This window comes from Pinus tabuliformis, chromosome 2_2, assembly GCF_031772625.1.
Source record: "Pinus tabuliformis cultivar Carrire ecotype Pingquan chromosome 2_2, CPIR1, whole genome shotgun sequence".
Taxonomy (NCBI): Eukaryota; Viridiplantae; Streptophyta; class Pinopsida; order Pinales; family Pinaceae; genus Pinus; species Pinus tabuliformis.
The window spans coordinates 1,163,137,103-1,163,144,537 of record NC_142300.1 but is presented as its reverse complement, the minus strand read 5'-3'; the positions used below and the strand labels follow the sequence as shown (position 1 = coordinate 1,163,144,537).

Below are 7,435 nucleotides of genomic sequence, written 5' to 3'. Positions count from 1 at the left end.
AGAAAATAGAAAAGCAAACGTCCAAGCACGTGGCAAAACGTCCAAATGCATGGCAAGATTTAGTGTGGAAGTGTTGGTGGTTGCGTTAACATGTTCTGAAAGTTAGTTCATTAATATAGGAAAATGATAATATTAATATAATTGTTATTAAAAGAACACGTTAAAGTTAAAGTTAAATCTTAGCGTTAAATCTTAGCGTGTTACTGTATTTGGCTTCCATGCAGTGGATGACGAAGGTCGAATAAACAAACTTAGTTCATGAATACACGAAAACTGCCATGTATGTTGTTAATGTATGTTACAACTAAATTATTAAATTTAATAATTTAGTATGGTAAAAGTTTCAAAGAAATTTGTTAAGTTTAATGACTACTTCTACCAGTCTTTACTGGTTATTGTTTCTAGAAGTGGATGCTAAAGCGCGTGGGGTGGGGGTGGATTGGAAAACGGTTGCCATCATCGATGTTGAGACCACTTGCATGCTTGGGGAGTTTGATATTTTATTGGAGCTTGGGTTGTTTTGTTCTTCTTTGTTCGAGTTAGCTGTTGGCATAGAATTGTGAATTGTGTGGGTGGAGTGTGCTTCCTAAGCTTGGCGTGGAGACAAATACTACAGTTGCAGTGGAATACTACAGCGCGGGTGGGGTGTGCTTCCTAGGCTTGCCGTTGGAGACGAATACTACATTTGCAGAGGAATAGTACAGTGGTTGTCTGTCCTCTGTCTTCAAACGAGTAAGAAGACTAAATGACATTTTCTATTAAAGTATGAATTGGCATGTTAATATAGCTATTTAGTGCAGGAGTTGTTAATCTGAAAACAACTAGTGTGCCTATTTAGTGTGCATGTTAATAGGAAAAGATGATAGGTTTGTACCTTAGAAAACCTGTTAGCAAGGAAGCTACCTGAGTTGGATAACTCTTAAACTGGTTAGAGCCAGTGGAGTTACTCCATTGACAGACAAGGTCTGGGTACTTAGATTGGACCCGGGTGGTTTTGATATCTGAATACTTGACTCAGAAAGACTGGAAATAATTGTGGAAGTCTAAGGGCTTGGGCAGACTTAGACATAATTGTCGGTCTTGTAGGTTGGGAGGAGAGCATGCCTAGACAGCGCAATCCTAACTATTAAAATATCAGAAACATATAAGTAACTAATAATGCCACTGTCTTTCTTAAAATAATTGTGATTTATACAAATTCCGTTTAATATACTCTTGCCTGAAAAGTTTTGGTTCTCTGTATAACTTCTTTCACTGTAAGTTAAGATAATGTAGGGTTATTGCTGGAAAATTAAGTTTTTGATTGGAAGACATCAATTAGTTAACAGGGGGGTAAGGTTAGTCCTTTCAGGGTAAGAACCCAAAATTGGACAGTCTAGTACCCAGTATGTGGATATTCCTCATGGATTAAGAAGAAGTTCCTGAGAGGAACCCGACCTTCAACCTGAGGAGAAAATATTTAGACTAAATTGGTAGAGGAAGGGAGAAGTAAAACTAAGAAAATTCAAGGGTTTATTGCTCAGACTTAAATCAACTGTAAAAATTGTAAACTTGAAGGATTCATTATACACTGTTAATTAAGGTATAGTCCTTCCCTGGACATTAACGTAAAACAGAGACAGAAATCCATTAAACTATAAATAAATTTGTAATGTTTCAGAGAATAAACAAATTGTTCAGAGCAGGCAATAAATTGAAAAACCATCACGACTATCATATCTCGCATTACCGAAAGAGTAAAGCTCGTGTTTCGAATTCATTAAATCCCATTGAAAACATAAATAAATTTATATACTATCAGGTAATCAAGCTGAGAATTAATATCTTCTCTAATTGAACCGTGAAAGAAAAAATTGAATGCAAATATAAATTAGAACTGCAGAGTTATTAAACCGAGTATGTAAAATTGTCCAGAGGCCTTCTCAGTATGCAAGGATCCTTAAAACAAAGGAGGATATGCAAAATACATCGGGAAATCCCCTCAATGGATGATCCCGAATCAGGATTAAAATACAGGTCATGGTTCAAATTACCTAATTCCTACAAACATGCCTTGTAGGTGTAAATCTATATATGGCCAGACAAATCGACAGCTCTCAACTGTTCCTTAACTATCTACAAAAAATCTGAGGGCAAATAAGTAAAACCCAGAAAGACAACTAAAAGGAGAAACCTGGAAGCAAAGAGGAGCTTGGGGTCAATCATTTAGCTTTGTTAACCCTCAACATTAGCCACGACTGCAACCAAAATAGAATCACGAGGAAGCTGGGTAACTTAACCTGCACCAGAAACTAAGTAGGATTAAACCAAGGACAATTAGTTTCCAATAAGTATCGAAATTAGAGAAATATAGAGACCCGAGGTTACCTGTTCATGTCGAAGGTTTCAATTAGAGATCTTCCAACAAAACTGAGAAAGGCTCAGAACAATTGACCGAGAACCCATGAAATCGACAGTAGCAAAGCAACCTGGAAATGGGTTAACCTCTTCTAGGCATTGTGTTGGTGCATAATTGAATTCTAGAACGAGATTCTGCATGAATGCTTCCAAATTTAAATTATTTGCGAAGAAGCCGAGAGGTTAGCCTCAACCATCTTCAAAAAATACCTTAAGCACTCTGAACCCTCTTACAGTAGAGAGCAGTAACATGATTAAGATACAGGCCATGGTTCAAATTATCTAATTCCTACAGACAAGACTTGTATGCGTAAATCTATATATGACTAAACAAATCAACAACTCTGAGTTTTTCCTTGACTATATACAAAAACTTTGAGGATGAATAAGTAAAACCCAGAAACATAACGAATAGGAGAAACCTGGAAGCAAAGAGGAGCTTGGGGTCATCCATTTAGTTCTGTTAACCCTCCACATTAGCCACGACTGCAACCAAAATAGAATGACGAGGAAGCTGGGTAACTTAACCTGCACCAGAAGCCAAGCAGGATTAGACCGAGGACAATCAGTTTCCAATAAGTATCGAAATTAGAGAAATATAGAGACACGAGGTTACCTGTTCATGTCGAAGGTTGCAATTGGAGACCTGCCAACAAAACCGAGAAAGGCTCAGAACAATTGACCCAGAACCCATGAAATCGACAACAACAAAGCAACCTAAAAGTGGGTTAACCTGTTCCAGGCATTGTGTCGGTGCAGAACTGAATTCTAGAACGGGGTTCTCCATGAAAGCCTCCAGATTTAGATTACCTGTGAAGAAGCTTGGTTAACCTGTTCTAGGCATTGTGTTAGTGCAGAACTGAATTTTAGAACCAGATTCTCCATGAACGCTTCCAGATTTAGATTACCTGCGAAGCTGAGAGGTTAGCCTCAACCATCTTTGAAAAATACTTTAAGCACTTCGAACCCTCTTACAGCAGAGAGCAGTAACACTACCAGTGAAAAATCAAGAGTTACCTGGTATGCCTGTTCAAAAGACGGTGTGGGTTGCGGAGCCATCTCACCGGCCGGGACGAGTGCAAATGACGAATTTTCGAGGTAAAAGGGTGAGTGGTTACCTAAATCGTTTGAGACAAGCGAAGACTGTCAAATCCAACCCTAAATTAAATCAACAATGGAGATGTTTACAAGTGTCCCAGCTTGGGATCCGAGACAAGTCCGCTTGGGGTAGCTAGGCGATTCCTATTTCCGTCCTGACTGGAGAAAAAAAAAACAGCGCGCTTTATATTTCGCTATCGCCCCCACATGTCAAGGCGCATTAAATAGGGATTTGTGGTGGAAATAAGAATCGCCAAGGTAGCTAGCTTGGGACCCACTTCAACCCTGCCTCGAAATGCGATAATAATTAATTAACATTTAAGATGGTACCTACCCTGCCTCGAAATGCGATAATAATTAATTAACATTTAAGATGGTACCTATATATGTGTTTGCAATGGCCTTGGGGCACATCAAATGTTATACCAAATTGTTATAATATAAAATTTTAATATATGTTAAAAATATGTATGGATAAATATACTTTACAATGAAAAATTCTCGAATAATGTGTGATATAGTTAAAGTGTTTCACTAGCGAAAAAAAAAAAGAGTGAGAAAAAAAACACTCAATATTTCATGAATGTTTAAATCCTCTCAATCTTTTTATAACATAAATATATTTATAGTTATTTATTTACATTTCACAACTAATTTTTTTAAATAAAGATTTAAAAAGATATGATTTGATGAAGATAATACCACATATGAATATAATAGCCTGAGATAATGTCGTAAGGGTAAAGTCAACGACAAATTACGATACATAAAGTAAATTCACGTAATTGTTGGTTTTGGGGAAAAACCATGGAGCGGGTGACCAGTGGTGAAATTACGCGAAAGACCATGAATTAAAGACCTCTTTTATACTATTAATTGATTCCCGTGGTCTGGAGCGAAAATATGAAATTGGATTACAGTTCATTTGGATAGAAAGCTGTTATTATTTTAAATTAAAAAATTACAATTGATTTAATATGTTCGGTTTTATGGTTTGTTTTGTTTTTAATATGTTGATTTTTTTAATTTGTTTTTTTTTACTATTAAAAGTAAAATAAAATAGTGAAATATATTTTAAAATTTACAATCGATTTAATGCGTTTGGTTTAATACTTCGTTTTAATGCGTTTGGTTTTATAATTCGTTTTGTTTTTAATATGTTGAATTTAATAATTTGTTTTTTTATTAGTAAAAGCAAAATAAAATAGTGTACAAGTGAAAATAAAATAGTGAAATATATATATATATTTAGTTGAAGAGGAATTTATTATTATTATTATCTAATTTTAAGGTCACTGTCAAGTCAGACACTAAATTGGTGTATGAGACCTTTTTGTTTGTGGGACAAGGGACCCACTTCCACGTAGCGATTTCACTGCTAGGTCTACGAAGGCATACATACTCTACCCCCTCATAGTTTTGAACCTATGACCTCTTTGGAGGAAACACATGCTCTTAACCATTGGACAATTTCAATTAAACCTAATATTGTTGGTGAACACTTCAAACATCTTAGGGATAAAAAGCTCAAATTATGATACAAAGAGTGCCAAATAAAAAACAAAGTATATAAATATCTTAAAAAATTAATCATAAGAAAAGTTAACTTGATCAAGTGAAAGTAGGTCCTTCTATTAATCTATAAAAAAGTACATAATATACAAAAGGCAGCACAAGCTACAAAGGAGCTGTGGCCCACACTATCGCTTATCCCAGCGAGCGGAGAAACAAAGGGACAAGCCGGCCTTAAGGCACCAAGAGGGACAAACGGTGAAATAGAAACTGTCTATCCACACTACCGAGCCACACAAAACCTTGATGACAGGGCCCACCGTGTCGAAGGCCCACAAAACAAAGCCAAGTAACCACTCTAAACCTCTGAAGCAAATGAAATCCCGAAGACCATGCGATCATCCTTCAAAGGTCCAACAGCCAAGAGGCGAAATCGGGTAGCCAACAAGCTAAACCTTTATCCAATCAAATGGAACCGAAAAGAAAAATGTGCCAACTATCTAATCCATTTCGGGTCTGGATGGAGAGATAAACCACGAGCAGTTTATCCGCCCGAAATCTACTGGATGCAAGAGATCCCAAAAGGACTTTGCAAATAGCCTGAACCTTAACTGCCCATACGGACCTGAAGCAAAAATAAGTCACCACCTAAATGAATTTCGGGTCCGTTTGGAAAATTAACTGTCTTGCAAGTTAACGCCTGAAATCCATGGGATGACTGCGATCCCGTCAACATGCCCACACATTAACTAAGCCAACGCCCAAAGAATTAAAAGGCCACATTCAATGTAATTCGGGTCCAAATCTAGACTTAACCTGTATGTAGTTTCCTGCCCAAAAACCCTAGGATTATAGAGATCCCGCCCGAAAACCCTAAGATTATGAAGATTCCCACCCGAAAACCAAAGGCAAACTTTAGTCGGGCGCCTGACATCCTGCTTGCACTTAACCATATGCTACTTCCCCATGTAGACCGAAACTCTTCTATTCCTATCAGTCTTCACTCTGCTTATTTCTCATGCTCTGAAAGTACTCCATATCTAAAGTCGCATGTCTATGACAATCTTCCCACAATCGTCCTTGGGGAGTCCCCATCTAGTCATATCTTTTATTGCTTTTGGAGCAAAGGTGTTAATTTATGGTATGTTCTATGCTTATAACAGTTTACTTCTTTTTATTATTATATTCCACAGATTAGCAATCACATGTACATAAAGTGCAGATAGAACATTAAACGATTGATAGAAAACAAGCCAAGACAAGAGACACAAGATGTGGCGGCTAGCCAGGGACAAACCCCACAATGTGTGGGGAAACCCTTTGATCAAATCTTCTTTTATCTTCAATAATTCAGCAGAGAGAAATAGTACAATAAATCTGATTTATATCAGCAGTAGCAAACCCTAGATCAGCAGCATCAGTATTAGCGACTTCATCATCAAACTAGGGCAGACGATATCTCACAAACCAACTGTTGGATCGGCTTGATTCCACCACCAAAAGTTGCGGCTTCCAGAGGAGGTTCAGATGAACCTACGATGCAGTTCAGATGAGGAGATCTTCTAGTCCACGCAGGTCAAATTTTACTTCTGCAGTTGCAGTTTCAGTTTCGGCAGCTTCCGGCTTCAAACTAGGGCAGTCGATATCTTGCAAACCTTATATTTAATGTGCCGTTGAGTCATGGATTCTCTGCCATGTTTATTTAATGTGCTAAATGTGATCTGCTCATTCAACTTGTCCTGACGATGAACCACACTAGATGGTTCGAAACGCGTCGACATAAGTTTTTCTATGTGATTTTCGCCAAAGATTCTTCAATAAAATTGATACGGATCACAGAAGTCTCAGTTCAATAATCTTGTAAACCGTCCGTCGGATTGACTTGATTCCACCACCAAAAGTTGTGGCTTTCAGAGGAGATCCAGATGGACCTAAAACGCAGTTCTAAGGAGGAGATCTAATGGTCAATGCTGGTCAAACTTTGGATCTACAATTGCAGCTTCAGGTTCAACAGCTTCCGGCTTTACATGTGTGAGAGAGAGACCCTTTTCTGCGCATTAGAGAAGAGACTCTTTTCTGCGCAGTAGAGAGAGAGAGATGTGATGAGATGAGTGAGTCCAAATGAGGAAAAGTCCTCCTGTATTTATACACAACGTTGGTGTTTGAATAGATGCGATTGTTGGGCTTCTGAGCCTACATGAGTTGTAGGTTGGCTTGATAATAATTCCATAATCAAAATAAATTCATATCTCGATGAATACTTATCGGAATCGGATGATCTTTATATCAATCCTACACCTCTCGACGAGAGGAATCTAATAAAAATATTATTAACCATGAATAAGATGACCCACATGAAGTTTTGCCCTAGTTTCCAATTTTAACACTCCCGCTCAACTAGGGAGAACTTCATCTGCAATCTGTCTAT

At 37.6% G+C, this 7,435-nt stretch overlaps 1 long non-coding RNA gene across 4 annotated transcripts; it reads right to left on the bottom strand.

Annotated features, from left to right (window-relative positions):
• Positions 1-1,841: 1,841 nt before the first annotated feature.
• LOC149197562 (uncharacterized) lies at positions 1,842-3,583 on the bottom strand. Of its 4 annotated transcripts, none has more exons than XR_016254214.1 (5): positions 3,415-3,583; positions 3,208-3,305; positions 3,014-3,043; positions 2,368-2,925; positions 1,842-2,279 (listed from the first exon to the last, which is right to left on the bottom strand). It is a non-coding gene; the product is annotated as an uncharacterized LOC149197562 (long non-coding RNA). The 4 variants fall into 4 exon arrangements; XR_016254215.1 differs by having other exon boundaries at positions 3,131-3,305; positions 3,415-3,566; XR_016254217.1 differs by having other exon boundaries at positions 2,368-2,532; positions 3,131-3,305; positions 3,415-3,566.
• Between the last annotated feature and the right edge of the window lie 3,852 nt (positions 3,584-7,435).